This window comes from Scyliorhinus torazame, chromosome 20 (assembly GCF_047496885.1).
Source record: "Scyliorhinus torazame isolate Kashiwa2021f chromosome 20, sScyTor2.1, whole genome shotgun sequence".
Lineage (NCBI taxonomy): Eukaryota > Metazoa > Chordata > Chondrichthyes > Carcharhiniformes > Scyliorhinidae > Scyliorhinus > Scyliorhinus torazame.
The window spans coordinates 26499770-26521146 of record NC_092726.1 but is presented as its reverse complement, the minus strand read 5'-3'; the positions used below and the strand labels follow the sequence as shown (position 1 = coordinate 26521146).

General features: G+C 50.2%; 1 protein-coding gene across 1 annotated transcript in view; it reads right to left on the bottom strand.

Annotated features, from left to right (window-relative positions):
- Positions 1–20030, bottom strand: part of LOC140397014 (zinc finger MIZ domain-containing protein 1-like) — a 251326-nt gene extending 231296 nt beyond the window's left edge. The window contains 1 exon segment of the mRNA XM_072486046.1: positions 19831–20030. The gene's annotated coding sequence lies outside the window, so the exon portion shown is untranslated.
- Positions 20031–21377: the final 1347 nt, after the last annotated feature.

The following is a 21377-nucleotide window of genomic DNA, read 5'->3' as shown; positions in this document are numbered from 1 at the left end:
CGCCCTATCCCATTAACCCCTTAACTTCGCCTAACCTTGTGGACAATGGGACAATTTAGCGTGGCCAATTCACCTAACCTGCACATCTTCAACCTGTCGATTCTTGGGCCAATCAATGGTCAAATTTACCATTGCTGAGACTAGCTTTCAATTCTGTGTTCATTCGTTGAGTATTTTTTCCAATCGGGTTTCCATTCCGCTAGCTGCCGCGGTGGGATTTGAACCCGCGTCCTCGGGGCCTTTGCCACACGGCCACAGCACTGCCGCCTCCATCAGCGCCACTGAAGGAGGTGCCAATTTAGGGGTTAAAAAGGCAGCAGAGTTAGAGGTGTACTCCCACACCCTGAGTTACCTTGTCCCATTCAGACTTCACCTTGTTAGTGGGAATACACAGGATGCCCCGGTTCACCCAGGGTGATCCACTAAAGATCCATTGTCATTCAGGACAACCTTGTTTGATAAGTCCATCACAGAGTCTGATGACCTTTTTGTCCATCAATGGCATAGCTCTGTCCTTTTGGACAAACGGGAATGACAACCAGCCAGGAGAATGAGAATAGGCTCAAGTCTGGTCACCTCAGGGGAGAACTTTTGTTTGATGGGGTGAGCAGAGCTTAGAGAAAGAGAGAGCGAAGAAATGCTGTTTTGAACATTTACAGAAAAGGGGAAATTGACAGCGGGGTCGTGAAAGTTGCCACCAAGGCAGGCTTTGGAAGAGGATTCTGACCAAATGACCCTAACAGAAGAAAATTTCTTCATAAATGCAAGTATTGCCTTTGTCTACCTGTGAAAGTGGAACGAGAGCTGTATGTTCTGTTACAGTGTTGTCTAATGGGAACGAGTGTGTTAAGGTTAAGAAACTGCATGTAATCTGCTAGTGTTAGAGCTGAAGTAAAAGTTTAAATATTGTTTTCTTTTCTTGCAATAAAGTTTGTTTGCAAATTAACCAAGCCCTCTATCTTATATTATCACTCCCGGAATTAATCGATCTTTTGCACAGCCTTAAAACTCTAAAAACCTTACGCATCTGGTTTAGTATCTTAGCCAGTGTTGGGGGCTGACCAGGCATCCGTAACTCATGTTCCTCCCCTCAGCTCCTGCAAACCATTCCGTTAACTTCTAAACCCTCCTTAGCACGAACTATTGAATCAGCTCCCACCAAACATCTCAGGCAGTGCACCCCACAGGAACACAAGTAATAGAAGCAGGAATAGGCCACCAGGCCCTTCAAGCCGGATCACCTGTGCGCAGCACGGTAGCGCAGTGGTTGGCACAGTTGCCTCACAGGTCGGGGGCCCCAGGTTCGATTCCGGCTTGGGTCACTGTCTGTGCGGATTATGCACGTTTTCCCCGTGTCTGCGCGGGATTCCTCCGGGTGCTCCGGTTTCCCCCCAGAGCCCAAAAGATGTGGATTGGCCATGACCAATTGCCCCTGAAGTGTCCATAAGGTTAGGTGGGGTTATGGGGTTACAGGATTAGGGCAGGAAGGGATTGGGCCTGGATAGAGTGTCACCATCTCCTGTGAAAAGGTCTTCTGGAGGAGGTCGCACACAAGTTCAAGAACCGATCTGTCCTGTCGCTGATGGATTGTAATGTCTTCCTCCGCAGGCGCAGTCAACAGTAACACGGGGACAAGCGGGTGAGTCTTATTACTCATTACGTTTTAATGTTGGTAGAGTCCATTATCATCAATTCCATAGTTTTGGTGTCCTTATCTGAGGAAGGATGTTCTTGCTATGGAGGGAGTGCAGCGAAGGTTTACCAGACTGATTCCTGGGATGGCGGGACTGTCATATGAGGAGAGACTAAGTCGGTTAGGATTATATTCATCGGCGTTTGGAAGAGTGAGAGGGGATCTCATAGAAACTTATAAAATTCTAACAGGATAGGACAGGGTAGATTCAGAAAGAATGTTCCCGATGGTGGGGGAGTCCAGAACGAGGGGTCAGAGTTTGAGGATAAGGGGTAAACCTTTTAGGACTGAGGTGAGGAGAAATTTCTTCACCCAGAGAGCGGTGAATCGGTGGAATTCGCTACCACAGAAAGTAGTTGAGGCCAAAATGTTGTGTAATTTCAAGAAGGAATTAGATTTAGCTCTTGGGGCTAAAGGGATCGAGGGGTATGTGGGGAAGGCGGGATCAGGGTATTGAACTTGATGGTCAGCCATGATCATAATGAATGGAGGAGCAGACTCGATGGGCCGAATGGCCTCCTCCTGTTTCTATTTTCTATGCTTCTATGTATGTTTATACTTTAGTCCAAATTCTTCCGCGAGCAGACTTTTGGGTAGATTCATAGAATTTACAGTGCAGAAGGAGGCCATTCGGCCCATCGAGTCTGCACCAGCCCTTGGAAAGAGCACCCTACCTAAGCCCACACCTCCGCCCTATCCCCACACCTCAACCCTATCCCCGTAACCCCACCTAACCTTTTTTGGACACCAACGGCAATTTGGCGCGGCCAATCCACCTAACCGGCACATCTTTGGACTGTGGGAGGAAACCGGAGGAACCCGGGACCCTGGAGCTGTGAAGCAACAGTGCTAACCACTGTGCTACCGTGCATCTACCAGGCGAGACACCGAAAAAGGACAGCGCTCTTGAGCTACGCTCATCTGTAGGAGTTAATATTCTGAAGCCGCTTAACTCTGCTATGTCCCTTGGTCGCAACACTGTTCCTCCGATTCAGCTGATCATCGACATTGAGACCCAGGTATCTCTGGTTAGTAACCATCGAAGCAGGAGGAGCCAATTGTGAGCGGCACGGTAGCACAGCGGTGATAATACCCTTGCTCTTCTCCGAAATAGTGCCCCGTATTCTTCTGCACCCACCCGAGCAGATAATTAGGCCCTTGGTTTGAGATCAGACCCGGGAGGAGGTACCTCAGACGCCGCAGTACACCCTCAGTACTGCACAACGGGCTTGAGTGCGCAACGATCCCTGGAGTGGAACCCGATTCTGGGATCTTGCGCCTGGGGGGGGGGGGGGGGGGGGGCAAGCGAGCTATCCACTGCGCCACATCTGGCACATACGGTGAAGGTGAAGGTACAATCGCTTTTGGACACGGTGTTGTGAACCACTAACATCTTCAAACTCGGGCGACGGTTGCCAACTTGAAATCCTACTCAAGCTGCGAGCCAAATGCTGCCGAGTTTTGCTTTCAGATCATCCCCTGCTAGACGAACAGATTTGGCTCGCTTCCTGGTCCCCAGCGTGTAACTAGCTCCACCAGCAATTGGCTACACGCAGATGGCAAATAAACAGCCCTTACGAGGAGGCCAGGACGTCAAGCCTCCCAGTTGCTCAAGCGTGAACGGACACACAAAGAGCTGGAGCAGAGCTCCTATTAAATGTCGGCTCAGCCTCTCCGTATCCTTGACTCAAAACTCCAGTTCTTGGGCACGCGGGTGTGAGGTGATGTTGGGGGGGGGGGGGGCAGCAATGGGGTCGTGAGGGCCCCCCCCCTGATTTCGGCGCACATGCCTTCAACCACCGCTGAATCTCGAGGTTTCGGCTTGGCATCATAGAATCCCGAAGGAGTTGCAGAAGGAGGCCATTCGGCTCATCGAGTCTAAACGTACTCATGTGGCAGAGCTCCCACAGTCTTCTGGGTTGAGAATTCCAAAGATTCACAACCCTCCGTGTCAAGAGATCTCTCCTCATCACGATCCCAAGTGGCATTCCCCCCTTATTTTGAAATTGTGCCCCCTGATTCTGGACTCCCCACCCAGAATACAGGCCCAGTGTGATCCCCACCCAGAATACAGGCCCAGTTTGCTCCCCACCCAGAATACAGGCCCAGTTTGCTCCCCACCCAGAATACAGGCCCAGTGTGATCCCCGCCCAGAATACAGGCCCAGTTAGCTCCCCACACAGAATACAGGCCCAGTTTGCTCCTCCGGCCAGAATACAGGCCCAGTTAGCTCCCCACCCAGAATACAGGCCCAGTTAGCTCCCCACCCAGAAAACAGGCCCAGTTAGCTCCCCACCCAGAATACAGGCCCAGTTAGCTCCCCGCCCAGAATACAGGCCCAGTTAGCTCCCCACACAGAATACAGGCCCGGTTTGCTCCCCACCCAGAATACAGGCCCAGTTAGCTCCCCACACAGAATACAGGCCCAGTTAGCTCCCCACCCAGAATACAGGCCCAGTTATCTCCCCACACAGAATACAGGCCCAGTTTGCTCCCCACATAGAATACAGGCCCAGTTTTCTTCCCAGGCAGAATACAGGCCCAGTTTGCTCCCCGACCAGAATACAGGCCCAGTTTGCTCTCCGACCAGAATACAGGCCCAGTTTGCTCCCCGACCAGAATACAGGCCAGTTTACTCCCCACCCAGAATACAGGCCCAGTTAGCTCCCAAGGCAGAATACAGGCCCAGTTAGCTCCCCACCCAGAATACAACCCCTGTTTGCTCCCCACCCAGAATACAGGCCCAGTTTGATCCCCACCCAGAATACAGGCCCAGTTTGATCCCCACCCAGAATACAGGCCCAGTTTGATCCCCAGGCAAAATACAGGCCCAGTTTGCTCCCCACCCAGAATACAGGCCCCATTTGCTCCCCACCCAGAATACAGGCCCAGTGTGATCCCCACCCAGAATACAGGCCCAGTTTGCTCCCCACCCAGAATACAGGCCCAGTTTGCTCCCCACCCAGAATACAGGCCCAGTGTGATCCCCGCCCAGAATACAGGCCCAGTTAGCTCCCCACACAGAATACAGGCCCAGTTTGCTCCTCCGGCCAGAATACAGGCCCAGTTAGCTCCCCACCCAGAATACAGGCCCAGTTAGCACCCCACCCAGAATACAGGCCCAGTTAGCTCCCCGCCCAGAATACAGGCCCAGTTAGCTCCCCACACAGAATACAGGCCCAGTTTGCTCCCCACCCAGAATACAGGCCCAGTTAGCTCCCCACACAGAATACAGGCCCAGTTAGCTCCCCACCCAGAATACAGGCCCAGTTATCTCCCCACACAGAATACAGGCCCAGTTTGCTCCCCACATAGAATACAGGCCCAGTTTTCTTCCCAGGCAGAATACAGGCCCAGTTTGCTCCCCGACCAGAATACAGGCCCAGTTTGCTCTCCGACCAGAATACAGGCCCAGTTTGCTCCCCGACCAGAATACAGGCCAGTTTACTCCCCACCCAGAATACAGGCCCAGTTAGCTCCCAAGGCAGAATACAGGCCCAGTTAGCTCCCCACCCAGAATACAACCCCTGTTTGCTCCCCACCCAGAATACAGGCCCAGTTTGATCCCCACACAGAATACAGGCCCAGTTTGATCCCCACCCAGAATACAGGCCCAGTTTGATCCCCAGGCAAAATACAGGCCCAGTTTGCTCCCCACCCAGAATACAGGCCTTGTTTGATCCCTGACCAGAATACAGGCACAGTTTGCTCCCCACACAGAACACAGGCCCAGTTAGCTCCCCGCCTAGAATACAGGCCCAGTTTGCTTCCCGACCAGAATACAGGCCCAGTTAGCTCCCCGCCCAGAATACAGGCCCAGTTTGCTTCCTAACCTGAATACAGGCCCAGTTAGCTCCCCGCCCAGAATACAGGCCTTGTTTGATCCCTGACCAGAATACAGGCCCAGTTTGCTTCCTAACCTGAATACAGGCCCAGTTAGCTCCCCGCCCAGAATACAGGCCTTGTTTGATCCCTGACCAGAATACAGGCCCAGTTTGCTCCCCACACAGAACACAGGCCCAGTTAGCTCCCCGCCTAGAATACAGGCCCAGTTTGCTTCCCGACCAGAATACAGGCCCAGTTAGCTCCCCGCCCAGAATACAGGCCCAGTTTGCTCCCCACACAGAACACAGGCCCAGTTAGCTCCCCGCCCAGAATACAGGCTCAGTTTGCTTCCCGACCAGAATACAGGCCCAGTTAGCTCCCCACCCAGAATACAGGCCTTGTTTGATCCCTGACCAGAATACAGGCCCAGTTTGCTCCCCACACAGAACACAGGCCCAGTTAGCTCCCCACACAGAACGCAGGCCCAGTTTGCTCACTGATCAGACACCGGCCCAGTTTGTTTCCCACACAGAATACAGGCCCAGTTTGCTCCCCACAGAGAATACTGCACCACCGTGCGGCCCTAAAACACTTCTGAAGTATGTTCACTGTTGTCATGCTGGAAACCCAGTAGCTAATTATACACACAGCAAGATCGGACAAACACCGAGTAGCATTCACACCACACAAAAAAGCGTCTGCAGCAAGCGCGAATCGGACCATCTCCAGTCGATAATCAACAACATCGCCATTGTTGAATCCCCCCCTCTACCACCGTTCAGGGTGGCACGGTGGCACAGTGGTTAGCACAGCTGCCTCATAGCGCCAGGGACCTGGGTTCAATTCCGGCCTCGGGTGACTGTCTGTGTGGAGTCTGCACGTTCTCCCCGTGTGTGCGTGGGTTTCCTCCGGGTGCTCCAGTTTCACCTCACAGTCCAAAGATGTGCAGGTTAGGTGGATTGGCCATGCTAAATTGCCCTTAGTGTCCAAACGGTTAAATTGGTTTACGGGGATAGAGAGGAGGCGTTGGCTTATGTGGGGCACGGGCTCGATGGGCCAAATGGTCTCCTTCTGCACTGATCCTGGGGGGGTCACCAGAAATTGAACTGGACCCAGCCATATAAATACTGTGGCTACCAGAGCAGGTCAGAGGCTGGGAATCCTGCGGAGAGTAACTCACCTCCTGACTCCCCAAAGCCTGTCCACCATCGACAAGGCACAAGTCAGGAGTGTGATGGAATACTCTCCACTTGCCTGGATGAGTGCAGCTCCCAACAACACTCAAGAAGCTCGACACCATGCAGGACAAAGCAGCCCCGCTTGATCGGCACCCCACCCACAAACATTCACTCCCTCCACCACCGACGCACAGTGGCAGCCGTGTGTCCCATCTACAAGATGCACCGCAGCAACTCACCAAGATGCCTTCAACCAGTGGTTCCAAACTCTGTATCTGTACCGGCAACCTTTATACTACAAAAATATGAGGCCCAATTCATGATATTCTCCAACTGAGCTGCCCTCCAGCAAACATCTTTTCTCAGTGCAAATATCTCGGAGAAAAACCTCATAAAAGCACATCAAGGCACTGTTCAATTCAATTTCCATTCATTCAAGTTTTCAACAGAAGCATTCTCACCATTTGCATGTGAAATACAATTTTCTTATTCGAAATGCACACATTTTAAAAGTGCTTGCCTTGAAAGCTTTCAATTGTTCTCCACTTTTCCTTAAGTCTGCATTTCTCAAAGCGAAAGTTGATAAATGAAAGAAATACAGTGAGCGATAAACAACGGGAAAGTGCCACCTCAAGTCTGCCTCTGTGAGCAGAGTCTCTTCATCCGGGAGGATCTTGTGACACAGATTTGCACAATGTCGCTTCAACTGTTACAATATGGAGATGTTAGAAAATTGGATCAAAGATGCAGTGGGCAATTTAGGGGTTAACAGACGGAGAGTAAAACTGCTCTAGCACTGAGCCCACACCTGACCTGAGTTACATTGCCCCATTCAGACTTAACCTCGTTAATGCTGACCCCTGTCAGCATCAACGGGGCCGAGGTGGAGATGGTTAGCAATTTCAAATTCCTAGGGGTGCACATCTCCAAAAATCTGTCCTGGTCCACCCACGTCGACGCTACCACCAAGAAAGCACAACAGCGCCTATACTTCCTCAAGAAACTAACAAAATTCGGCATGTCCACATTGACTCTTACCAACTTTTACAGATGCACCATAGAAAGCATCCTATCAGGCTGCATCACAGCCTGGTATGGCAACTGCTCGGCCCAGAACCGCAAGAAACTTCAGAGAGTCGTGAACACCGCCCAGTCCATCACACAAACCTACCTCCCATCCATTGACTCCATCTACACCTCCCGCTGCCTGGGGAAAGCGGGCAGCATAATCAAAGACCCCTCCCACCCGGCTTACTCACTCTTCCACCTTCTTCCATCGGGCAGGAGATAGAAAAGTCTGAGAACACGCACAAACAGATTCAAAAGCAGCTTCTTCCCCACTGTTACCAAACTCCTGAATGACCCTCTTGTGGACTGAACTGATCTCTCCCTCCACACATCTTACCTACTGAGTAGCCCAAACTCCATATCTCACCCAATTTACATTGTGTATTTATCGTATGTCTTTCAGTACAATACATTTCACTGTACCTCGGTCCACCTGACAATATATCAAATCCAAATGTTCTGTAAATGCAAGTATCATTTTTGCCTGCCTGGATAAGGGAGCTGAGAGCTGTCTTTTCATTTTAAATGGTGTTTAATGGGAAATCCTGCGTTCGGATTAAGAGATACATGTAATCTGTTCTTGTTAGGTTTGAAGTTTTTAAAAGTTTAAATATTGTTTTTGTTTGCAAAAATAACGCAAATCGATCTTTCCACACAGCTTAACAAAACTTTTTAATGTTGCAGTATCTTAGCCACTCTTAGGATCTGGTCTAACGTCCGTAACAGTCTGAGCAAGACCAGAGTTTAGGTGTCTCCCTGCTTTCAAGGTTGGCTATCGAACAATGGGCCCTCCCACCAGGGAGCCTGTGGTGTTTGAAAACACCCACGATTTGGAATTAGCCGATCTGGGGGGGTCAGAGATTGGAAGCTCTCCGAATTTGACAGAGACCTTGTTACTGGGCCACGCTTTGGAGCACCCTAGTCCTGCGGCCTTCCCAGAATCCTTCCTACCCGAAGCCTGTACTGTGAGGAAGGCAAGGGCAGCACGGTGGCGCAGTGGGTTAGCCCTGCTGCCTCACGGCGCCGAGGACCCGGGTTCGATCCCGGCTCTGGGTCACTGTCCGTGTGGCGTTTGCACATTTTCCCCGTGTTTGCGTGGGTTTCGCCCCCACAACCCAAAGATGTGCAGGGTAGGTTGATTGGCCACGATAAATTGCCCCACAATTGGAAAAATGAATTGAGTACTCTAAATTTATATTTTTTAAAAAGGCTAACCTTCCGTCTGAGAAAGATCCAAGGACAAAAGAGGAACTCGGAGAGATGAAAACTATTCCTCGTGCATCGATACAAAACCTTCTCGTCCGAAACTCAAACCCAGTTGAAGTAAACAAACGCATTAATATTCTTGCCAAAATGTTGTTGAGGCAAAAATGTATTTGCTCCATCGTATCGCCGATTAAAAACAAGATCAGCCAATGATGCTGATCCTCAACAGGACGAACAACATTTGTGGATGGAGAAACAGGAGACTAAATGTTTCAGGAGCTTTCATCGGTATTGGACGCCATTGGACATTGGCGCTTTCAACGTCGTGACAGGAGGATTTGTTACATCACTGCGAAATCTGGCCAGACTTTGGATGATACGCTTTCCGATCGATTAGTTTGCGGCCTCAGGAATGAAGCCGTCAAAAGGATATTGGTTTTTTTTTTACTTTAGTGTACCCAATTCATTTTCTCCAAATAAGGGGCAATTTAGCGTGGCCAATCCACCTAGCCTACACATCTTTGGGTTGTGGGGCTGAAACTCACGCAAACACAGGGAGAATGTGCAAACTCCACATGGACAGTGACCCAGAGCCGGGATCGAACCTGGGACCTCGGCGCCGTGAGGCTGCAGGGCTAACCCACTGCGCCACCGTACTGCCCTCAAGGATATTGTTGACTGAAGGTGCATTAGTCCTAAAATCTGTGATAGAAACCTCAAACGTCTATCTTGCTGCGAGAGGAGCTTCGCTGATTGGAGTTCAAGCTAATGTCTGTAAGAAGGATGGACCCTGTCCTCGCTGCAACCAAGTGTGACTTGTAGCTGGAGATGGTTGGAGCAAGGACTACAAATGCAAAGATCGTGGTAAACTTGGTCACATTGTCAAAGCATGTTGGTCACAACAACCTTCATCAGCACAAAAAAAGTGTACCCTGGGAAATACTCATTTCTCATTTTGAAGGGGAGAGTTGTTGTTGGATAGCGGTACGCATGTTTACACCCGCCCCTGAGAAAGCGTTGTAATTACACTGCAGAGGAACATGAATAGTGGGGGGGGGGGAAACATTCTCGCCCTCAGGGCAATCCCGAGTTTTGGTTTGATCAGTGACCTCCCAGCAAACAGCAACGAGATAAATGAGACTTGATTCTGGTGATATGCCTGTGCACAGTTTTGTATACAATTGTCTGTCAATGTACATAGTTATTGATGCGACCTCCAACCAGCTAGTGGCGATAGAGATCTACCATGTGACTCGAGATATCGGCAGTTGGTAGTAAGTCGCACTAGAGGGCAGTCGCACTAGACGTACCTCCAGGAAAATTCACTGAATTCATTTATTTTGTTACCGTTTGTATCATAGTTCGTCAGTTACCTTTCCACATGTTCATCTTGCTTTTTTAAAATTTTATTGCAAATTTAGAGTACCCAATTTTTTTTTTTCAATTAAGGGGCAATTTAGCACAGTGGTTGGCACTGTTGCTTCAGAGCGCCAGGGTCCCAGGTTCGATTCTCGGCTTCGGTCATTGTCTGTGCGGAGTCTGCACATCCTCCCCGTGTCTGCGAGGGTTTCCTCTGGATTGGATTGGATTTGTTTATTGTCACGTGTACCGAGGTACAGTGAAAAGTATTTTTCTGCGAGCAGCTCAACAGATCATTAAGTACATGGGAAGAAAAGGGAAGAAAAGAAAATACATAATAGGGCAACACAACATATACAATGTAACTACATAAGCACTGTACGAAGTCTTACAACACCAGGTTAAAATCCAACAGGTTTGTTTCGATGTCACTAGCTTTCGGAGCGCTGCTCCTTCCTCAGGTGAATGAAGAGGTATGTTCCAGAAACACATATATAGACAAATTCATAGATGCCAAACAATGCTTGGAATGTGACCATTAGCAGGTGATTAAATCTTTACAGATCCAGAGATGGGGTAACCCCAGGTTAAAGAGGTGTGAATTGTGTCAAGCCAGGACAGTTGGTACATTGGCGAGACCATGCAGACGCTGCGACAACGAATGAACGGACATCGCGCGACAATCACCAGGCAGGAATGTTCCCTTCCAGTCGGGGAACACTTCAGCAGTCAAGGGCATTCAGCCTCTGATCTCCGGGTAAGCGTTCTCCAAGGCGGCCTTCAGGACGCGCAACAACGCAGAATCGCCGAGCAGAAAATTATAGCCAAGTTCCGCACACATGAGTGCGGCCTCAACCGGGACCTGGGATTCATGTCGCATTACATTCATCCCCCACCATCTGGCCTGCGAAATCCTACCAACTGTCCTGGCTTGACACAATTCACACCTCTTTAACCTGGGGTTACCCCATCTCTGGATCTGTAAAGATTTAATCACCTGCTAATGCTCGCATTCCAAGCATTGTCTGGCATCTTTGAATTTGTCGAAATATGTGTTTCTGGAACATACCTCTTCATTCACCTGAGGAAGGAGCAGAGTTCCGAAAGCTAGTGACATCGAAACAAACCTGTTGGACTTTAACCTGGTGTTGTAAGACTTTGTACTGTGCTCACCCCAGTCCAACGCCTGTATCTCCACATCATACATAAGCACTGGCATCGGATGAAGCATACAGGGTGTAGTGTTAATGAAATCAGTCCATAAGAGGGTCATTTAGGAGTCTGGTAACAGCGGGGAAGAAGCTGTTTTTGAGTCGTGTTCGTGTGTGTTCTCAGACTTCTATATCTCCTGCCCGATGGAAGAAGTTGGAAGAGTGAGTAAGCCGGGTGGGAGGGATCTTTGATTATGCTGCCCGCTTTCCCCAGGCAGCGGGAGGTGTAGATGGAGTCAATGGATGGGAGGCAGGTTCGTGTGATGGACTGGGCTGTGTTCACGACTCTCTGAAGTTTCTTGCGGTCCTGGGCCGAGCAGTTGCCATACCAGGCTGTGATGCAGCCTGATAGGATGCTTTCTATGGTGCATCTGTAAAAGTTGGTAAGAGTCAATGTGAACATGCCGAATTTCCTTGGTTTCCTGAGGAAGTATAGGCGCTGTTGTGCTTTCTTGGTGGTAGCGTCGACGTGGGTGGACCAGGACAGATTTTTGGAGATGTGCACCCCTAGGAATTTGAAACTGCTAACCATCTCCACCTCGGCCCCGTTGATGCTGACAGGGGTGTGTACAGTACTTTGCTTCCTGAAGTCAATGACGAGCTCTTTAGTTTTGCTGGCATTGAGGGCGAGATTGTTGTCGCTACACCACTCCACTAGGTTCTCTATCTCCCTCCTGTATTCGGACTCATCGTTGTTCGAGATCCGGCCCACTATGGTCGTATCGTCAGCAAACTTGTAGGTGGGCGCTCCGGTTTCCTCCCACAAGTCCCGAAAGACGTGCTTGTTAGGTGAATTGGACATTCTGAATTCTCCCTCTGTGACCCGAACAGGTGCCGGAATGTGGCGACGAGGGGATTTTCACAGTAACTTCATTGCAGTGTTAATGTAAGCCGACTTGTGACACTAATAAAGATTATTATTATTACAAGAAAAACACTGCAAAGTCTACAGGGCGAGTTGACCAGCTAAGCAATCCAACTGAAGACTCACCAATTACCAAAGTGTCAAGTCAGCTTAAGGACGTTAAGCTCAGTGTTCTAGCAGTACAAGGAAAACAGCAATGATTTTGGGTCTATCCAAAATTAAATGGGAACGCTATTAAGATTAGGAGTGGTCACAGGTGCGGCAGTATCACTTATACCTGAATCGATACATCTGAAGAAATTGAGGGCAGCACGGTGGCGCAGTGGTTAGCACTGGGACTACAGCGCTGAGGACCCGGGTTCGAATCCCGGCCCTGGGTCACTGTCCGTGTGGAGTTTGCACATTCTCCCTGTGTCTGCGTGGGTCTCAACCCCACAACCCAAAGATGTGCAGGTTAGGTGGATTGGCTACGCTAAATTGCCCCTTAATTAGAAAAAATAATAATTGGGTACTCTAAATCTTTTTAAAAAGGAAAGAAATTGAAATATCGCAAGCTTCGGTCGTGGTCTTGAGGACATGTACCGACCGAGGAGGTCTTGTTGCTGAAGGGCGTTGTCAAGGTGATTTGGAAGTTATGGAGCGGAAAGTGGAGTTGCATCTTCACATTGTTCAAGAAAACTTCCCAGCATTGTTTGGGAGATCTTGGTTAAGGGATATTAAGCTAAGCTGGGCTATTGTGCACCAATCTGTTGACCCTACGAACCATCTTGAACCACTTCTGAGAAAGTATGCAAAGGTATTCGAGGAGTCACTTGGACCCATGGCTGGGCTCGAAGTGATAGCCAAGTTGGCTGACAAGGCTTCAGTTTAACACTTCATGTCGTGCTGCGCTCCCTCAGTGGTGCCGCCTCAGGTCTCCGGAGCAGGGCTTGAACCCGCAACCCTCTGACCCAGCCATAGCTGACACTTGTGCAACTGCGGTGCCAAAGAGGAACCACCGTCTTGCATTCTCGTGGCCAAACTGAGGGAGGGTCTTGCGAACCACTCCCAGAGCGAGAGCGATAGAATAGTAGGGCAAACTGGCCAATATTTCTTTTCTCTTTGGGCTCGAATCTGTAAATCATTTCCTTCCTCTATCCATCTCTTTTCTATCCGAATGCAAGGGGGACATCACCTACCCGCTTTTGCCTTTTGGAGCGCACGCTAATAAACTAACCCTCTGAGTTGATTCTAACTCCGGGTTGCTGTGGGGCTATAAATTGGAACGCACCCAAACCAAAGGTTTAGGAAATATGCCTACCTTATAAAGCGGGAAGCTTTAAAGGGGGAGAAATTAGTGCTGCTCAAATTACTCCCCCTCCCCACCTGTCCGTAACAGTGCACCTGACACTAGTATGTCACTCTGGGTCGTCAGCGTTGGGATATTAATGAGGCTGCCATAACATGCCAGTCTCTCACTCGCCGTCCAATACTGGACTGAGTGCCTGTCGCCAAAATCTGGCGTAAAAACCTTTTACACAGGTTTATCATAGCTTCCTTGCTTTTAGGCCATCAAACATAGGAGCAGAATTAGGCCACTCGGCCCATCGAGCCTGCTCCGCCATTCAATCATGGCTGATATTTTTCTCATCCCCATTCTCCTGCCTTCTCCCCATAACCCCTGACCCCCTTATTGATCAAGAACCCATCTATCTCTGTCTTAAAGACACTCAGTGATTTGGCCTCCACAGCCTTCTGCGGCAAAGAGTTCCACAGTTTCACCACCCTCTGGCTGAAGAAATTCCTCCTCATCTCTGTGTTAAAGGATCGTCTCTTCAGTCTGAGGCTGTGTCCTCTGCTTCTAGTTTTTCCTACGAGTGGAAACATCCTCTCCACGTCCACTCTATCCAGGCCTCGCAGTATCCTGTAAGTTTCAATAAGATCCCCCCTCATCCTTCTAAACTCCAACGAGTACAGACCCAGAGTCCTCAACCGTTCCTCATACAACAAGCTCTTCATTCCAGGGATCATTCTTGTGAACCTCCCTCTGGACCCTTTCCAAGGCCAGCACATCCTTCCTTAGATACGGGGCCCAAAACTGCTCACCGTACTCCAAATGGGGGCTGTTATGGGTCTGGGTTTACAGAACCCCAAAATGTTTCATGGAGTTCAACCGACCCACAACTTTGAATAGATTGTGGTGTGGGAAGCACACGGCCCACTCTCCAGGTGTGGGACAGCAGAAATGGATAAGTGGTTTTTAAAACAAAACAATGTTTATTCTATGAACTCAAGTTAACCTTTTAAAAACAAACATTGAATATCCTAACACCCATTACTTCAAAAATAACCCCAAAAGACTACAACACTAAATAATCCTTCAAACTGTTCCTTTAAACATCCAAAAGACTTCAGACCTTCAAAAATAAGAACACATTAGGTTACATTCAATATATTTATAGTCTTTGGATTGCAGAAATCAACAGACCAGCTCTGTGATTCTTCCTGCAGCTCACAACAGCAAAACACACACACACTCCCAGCTGCCTTCTGAAACTGAAACTCAAAAAAGCAGAAGTGAGCTCAGCTCCCTCCACCCTCTGACATCACTTCAGTAATATGATCAGCTCCATTTTGTAAAGGTACATTGCTTAAACATCCATTTCTTAAAGGTACTCTCACATGACAGGTCTGACCAGAGCCTTTTACAGCCTCAGAAGTACACCCCTGGTCCTGTATTCTAGCCCTCTTGACATGAATTCTAACATTGCATTTGCCTTCCTAACTGCCGACTGAACCTGCAACGTTAACCTTAAGAAATCCTTGAACCAGGGCAGCACGGTGGCACAGTGGTTAGCCCTGCTGCCTACGGCGCTGAGGACCCGGGTTCGAATCCCGGCCCTGGGTCACTGTCCGTCTGGAGTTTGCACATTCCTCCCCCCCCCCCCCGTGTCTGCGTGGGTTTCGCCCCCACAACCCAAAGATGTGCAGGGTCGGTGGATTGGCCACGCTAAATTGCCCCTGAATTGGAAAAAAATAATTGGGTACTCTAAATTTAAAAAAAAAAGAAAATCTTAAACCAGGACTCCCAAGTCCCTTTGTGCTTCTGATTTCCGAAGCCTTTTCCCATTTAGAAAATAGTCTATGCCTCCATTCTTCCCACCAAAGTGCATAACCTCACACTTTTCCTTGTTGTATTCCATCTGCCACTTCTTTGCTCACTCTCCTAGCCTGTCCAAGTCCTTCTGCAGCCCCCCCTACTTCCTCAACACTATATTTTGTACTCTATGTCCCTTGGAAAAAGCATATGGCAATGTATGCTTTATTCAATGATTACTGCTTTATTACACCGACCTTCCGAACTGGATTCTGCACTGAAATCTCCGTCTCAATTCCAGACAGTTTACACAAACGAGTGACAGCGGAATGTCAATCTGGCCCAAATCCCGATGGAGAATATTCCAGAGGTGAGGGGCTTGTCGTATGAGGAGAGATTGAACAGTTTAGGCCGATACTCTCTCGAGGTTAGCAGAAGGATGGGAGATCAAATCGAGGTGTACGAGATGAGAAAGCGGATAAAGGAGACGTGGATCTGATGCTTCCTCTTGTGGGGAATTCTAGAACGCGAGGTCACAATTTGAGGATAACGGGGGAGCAGATTTCAGAGATGAGGAGAAACTACTTCTCCCGAAGGGTCGTTAGTCTGTGGAATTCGCTACCCCGGAGTACGGTGCATGCTGGGACAGCGAGTCAATTTAAGGAGGAGATTTTTAATGAGTAACGGGTTGAAGGGTTATGGAGAACGGGCAGGACGGTGGAGTTGAGGCCGAGAGGGGGTAGCCATGATCGTAGCGAATGGCTGAGCAGGCTCGAGGGGCTGAATGGCCTCCCCCTGGTTCTTATCAGGTGTACCACCCCCAAATCGATTTCCAACCAGCTCTCTTTTGAAGGGATTGGCCCATTTTGGGGTTCAACAGAGGAATGGGGGGGGGGGGGCAGAGTCAGTCCTCTCAATCGAGGCTCCTTAATCCATGGCCCCTGTGTTCAAACGAGCATTTTCAGACTAAAGATTGGAACGCCTTGGAATTATATCTTATCTTTGCACGGCAAAATGCCTGGGCTCTGCTGAGCTCGAGGCAAAGGCAGCAGCGATTTGGCCAATAATCCAAACTGCACTTAGGATACCTACAGGCTGGTTAGCACTGGGACTGCGGATCCGAGGTCCCGGGTTCGATCCCGGCCCTGGGTCACTGTCCGTGTGGAGTTTGCACATTCTCCCCGTGTCCCCATGGGTTTCGCCCCCGCAACCCAAAGATGTGCAGGGTAGGTGGATTGGCCGCGCTAAATTGCCCCTTAATTGGGAAAGAAAAATAATTTGCTCCTCTAAATTTTATAAAAAATACCTACAGAATCTCAACAGTGCAGAAGGAGGCCGTTTGAACCATCGCGTCTGCATCGACCATTGAAAAGAACACCCAAACTAGGCCCACATTCCTACCCTACCCCCGTAACACCACCCAACCCACTAAAGGACTATTGATCACGGCCAATCCACCTAACCTGCACATCTTTGGACTTGCGGGAGGAAACCGGAGCACCCGGAGGAAACCCACGCAGACACGGGGAGAACGTGCAGACTCCGCACAGACAGTGACCCAAGCCAGGAATCGAACCCGGGACCCTGGAGCTGTGAGGCAGCGAACCACTACCACAAATCATTCATTTATAATGAAACAGGCAAACACTGAATTGAATGTAATCCTATATTACGTTGAACATTATCACCTCATGAGGTGGACATTAGAATAGTTTCAATGGTGAAAGGACCAAAGCAAAGTGCCAGTTTAAAAGCCATTTTGGGGTGGCACAGTGGTTAGCACGGCTGCATCACCGCGCCAGGGACCCGGGTTCGATCCCCGCCTTGGGTGACTGTGTGGAGTTTGCACGTTCTCCCCGCGTCTGCGTGGGTTTCCTCTCCTGATCTCCCAGTGGCCTGTGAAACCCAACACCACCAAGTTAAAGCCACTTGTTAATAACTGCACTTAGAGGGGCAGCACGGTGGCGCAGTGGTTAGCACCGCAGCCTCACGCCGCCGAGGTCCCAGGTTCGATCCCGGCCCCGGGTCACTGTCCGTGTGGAGTTTGCCCATGCCTGAGGAGACCGAGTCACTGAATATATTTAAGGAAATTCCAGACTCTAAAGGTGTCAAGGGCAGATGACCAAATATTTGGACACAGGTTTTAAGGAGCTTAAATGCACAAGTCGATAGTAAGGCGAGGAGATTTAAGGAGGGGATTCCAGAACTAAGGGTTCAGAAGATACGTCTGCCGCTGTGAAGGAATAAAAAATCGGACTGATTTTCGAGTCTGGTCTCAGAAAACAAACTGACCTTCTGACCGTTTAGCCAGCAATAGACAAGTCAGAATCAGCAGTTTTCAGGTGACTGAGGGACAGAGATATGACAGGGCGGGAGAGAGAACTCCCCACGCTATTCTTCAATATAATACAACTGACAACTTTCACACACAGCCACTTAAGGGACGGTTGGGGCTCAGCGTAAGGGCCGTACCTAACGCATTGCTTTATCCTCAACTTTAACCAAGTACTGGAACTTAAGTGTGCAAGCAGAGAATGCCAGCTATGACTCAATGACGCACCCTCGCCTCTCGAAACAGGCTCCAATTCCTCACTCGCGGGGCTCGAGCACAAACGCCACTGCTGGAGGTGCCAACTCTCAATGCCACTTTGACCCGAGGGCATGCCCCCCCCCCCCCCCGCCGCCGCCCACTTTAGAAAACCGTCCACTGGGAATGTTGCAAACGGGATCAGGGAAATCGCTCAATGTCGGAGCCACTTTTTAACCCTACCACAAACACAGGTGATCTGGCCGATTATCTGTTGATGGGAGCTTTCTGCGCATAAATTGGCAGCCGCCATTATCCATGGAAACCCTGCAGTGCAGAAGGAGACCATTCGGCCCATCGAGTCTGCACCAACCCTTCGAAAGAGCACTCTGCCTCGACCCACTCCCCCGCCCTATCCACGTAACCCCCTGCATTGATCATGGCTAATCCACCTAACCTGCCCAACTCTGGACTTGTGGGAGGAAACCGGAGCACCCGGAGGAAACCCACGCAGACACGGGGAGAACGTGCAGACTCCGCACAGACAGTGACCCAAGCCGGGAATCGAACCTGGGTCCCTGACGCTGTAACCTGCCCTCATTGGCTGGAAAGCACTACGAGACATCCAGCGATGAGGAAAGGCGATATGCAAATGCAAGTCTTATTATGATAGAGATGTTATTGTTTATCGTACAGGTTGAACACTTAAACATGCAGGGGCTTGAGGGAGAGAGGGGGGCAAATGGGTAACTGTCCCTTCCATCAGAACCTTAAGGGGCTTTCAATTGTTAGCACGGCCGCCTCACAGCACCAGGGTCCCAGGTTCGATTCCCCGCTGGGTCACACTCTGTGTGGAGTCTGCACGTCCTCCCCGTGTGTGCGCGGGTTTCCTCCGGGTGCTCCGGTTTCCTCCCAGTCCAAAAGATGTGCAGGTTAGGTGGATTGGACGTGCTAAATTGCCCCGAGGTGGGGTTAAGGGGATCAGGCGGGGGATTGGGCCTCAGTCAGGGGGCTCTTTCGGAGGGCCGGTGCAGAGTAAATGGGCCGAATGGCTTCCTTCTGCACTGTAAGGATTGTACGATCTGGTGTAAATAACCCCTCGCGCTGCAAGTTTGGAGACGAAACGCACGTTGTACAATATAGTGCCTCACTCACTATAATGGAAAGGAAGTCTGATCTGAACCGTTACCTAACACAGTTGCCCAAATGTTACAGGTAAAGTATATTTTCTGGCCGGTGGGGGAGGGGGGTCTGATTTGATTTGGGAATAAGCCCCCCCCCCCACCCCTCTCCTCCCAGAAACCCAAATGTAGTGACACAGGAGAGTAATAATCCAGTCGTTCCAACACTACCCCCTCCAACACCAACACAGACCCTGAAACAACCCAACTTGTGGTCAGACAGAGAGGGCTGCGACCCGAAGGGTCCCACATCAATTCAACCTCTGGCTGTTCCTCCACTCTCTCCCTCTCCCACCCCGGTTAAAGGGAGAGAAAGGGAGGGGGGTGGGGGGGGGAGCTGATTTGCAAATAAGCAGAACCTTTAACACAATGCCTCCTAGCCCCCTCCCCCCAACACCAGCACAAACCTCCAGCAGTGACAAGCCAAAAAGGATCACAGCCTCTGAAATGCAACAAAACATGTACTTCCCTCGTCAATTTCCCATCCACAAAGGGTCAGGAACAAGGGACATCTCTCCCTCTCTCCCCCTCTCCCCCTCCCTCCCCTCCTTCCTTCCTTCAGCCCACCCCCCCAGCAGGCACAGAGACAAGACAAGACAGACAGAGAGAGAGAGAGAGAAAGCAACCAATAAATGTCTTACCCACACATTCAAAGGAGGGAAGATGAGGTGGTGGTGTAGAACCAGGGTTGGTTTGTTCTGTGGAGGGTGGGGGGGGGGGTTCAGCATTAAACAAGAGTCTGTAATGGGTTGTATCCCCTTGTGCTGGCCCCCTCATCCAGTCCTCCTCCTCTTGCCCCCCTCTCAGTTAATGCTGTTCGACTGACTGAAACAACCACAGCATCACATAGTCAGAAACACAGCCACTAATAGTGTCAGGTTACACTGGCTATTCTGTTACCAGAGGGCCAGGTCTGGCTGCCTGGCCACTGCGAAAACCCTAACAGGAGCACCAAGCAGACTGGAATGGATTGGGATCTACCTGCCATCTCCTTTTCGAGTCTGTGTCCTCTGGAGTTCAGATTTTGCTTGCTATTTTCTCCTCTCTCTCTCTCTCTCTATCGTATCTTGCCCGTCACATCTTCGCTTTGTTTAAATTATTTTCCTAGCTGGGGAAGCTAAAGATATCCCTTCGTCACCTCTCGACCCTAGAATCCCTACAGTGCTGAAGGGGGCCATTAATTAAGGGGCAATTTAGCCACCTCCCCTTTGGGTTGTGGGGGTGAGACCCACGCAGACACGGGGAGAATGTGCAAACTCCACACGGACAGTGACCCAGGGCCGGGATTTGAACCCAGGTCCTCGGTGCCGCAATCCCAGTGCTAACCACTGCGCCGCATGCCGTCACCCCCCCCCCCCCCTGAAAGAGCACCTTACACACGCCCACTCCCCTGCCCAATCTCTGTAACCTTTTGGACACTGAGGGACAATTGATCATGGCCAATCCGCCTAACCTGCACATCTTTGGACTGTGGGGGGAAACCGGAGCACCCGGAGGAAACCAACGCAGACACGGGGGAGAACGTGCAGACTCCGCACAGACAGTCACCCGAGGTCGGATTTGAACCCGGGTCCCTGGCGCTGTGAGGCAGCAGTGCTAATCACTGTGCCGCCGTGCTGCCTAAACCTCTCTAAACCTCCTGCCTTTCACCTTAACATTACGCTCCCTCCTTATTCACCCTTCAACTAAGGGGAAAAGTTCCTCCCTATCCACCCTATCTGTGTCCCTCATAATGTTGTCCACCTCGATCAGGTCCCCCCTCAGCCTTCTCTGCTCCAAGGAAAACAACCCCAGCCTAACCAGCCTCTCTCCATAGCTGAAACGCTCCAGCCCAGGCAACATCCTGGTGAATCCCCTCTGCACCCTCTCCAGTGCAACCACATCCTTCCTATAGAGTGTCGACGAGAACTGCACACAGTACTCTAGCTGTGACCTAACCAGCGTTTTATACAGCTCCATCACAACCTTCCTGCTCTTATAGTCTATGTACTGGTCTACCACAGTCACCCCTTTGTAAACATGAGCTCTTAGAGTTGCACTGTATCTCAATGCTTAGCACTGCTGCCTCACGGCCTCGGGTGACTGTGCACATTACCATCAATCTGTCCTGGTCCACCCACGTCGACGCTACCACCAAGAAAGCAAAGCAGCGCCTATATTTCCTCAGGAAACTAAGGAAATTCGGCAT